Here is a 270-nt window from a genome sequence, read left to right as displayed (position 1 = left end):
TTCCATGAGAAATTTGGATGATTTCTCCATGTTGAGTTATAGGTGTTTCCATAAGGTTCACCTAAGTAATTCACCTCTGCTATTGCAGGGTTCTCAGGATCATAGGCTTCTTCTTCAGAAGATGCCTTTTGAGTACTGTTGGATGCAGCTTGCATTCCATGCAGACTCTGAGAAATCATATTGACTTGCTGAGTCAATATTTTATTCTGAGCCAATATGGCATTCAGAGTATCAACTTCAAGAACTCCCTTCTTCATAGGCGTCCCATTG

This window comes from Arachis ipaensis, chromosome B06, assembly GCF_000816755.2.
Source record: "Arachis ipaensis cultivar K30076 chromosome B06, Araip1.1, whole genome shotgun sequence".
NCBI classification, from domain to species: domain Eukaryota; kingdom Viridiplantae; phylum Streptophyta; class Magnoliopsida; order Fabales; family Fabaceae; genus Arachis; species Arachis ipaensis.
The sequence above is the reverse complement of the archived record's forward strand: the minus strand, read 5'-3'. Positions refer to the sequence as shown.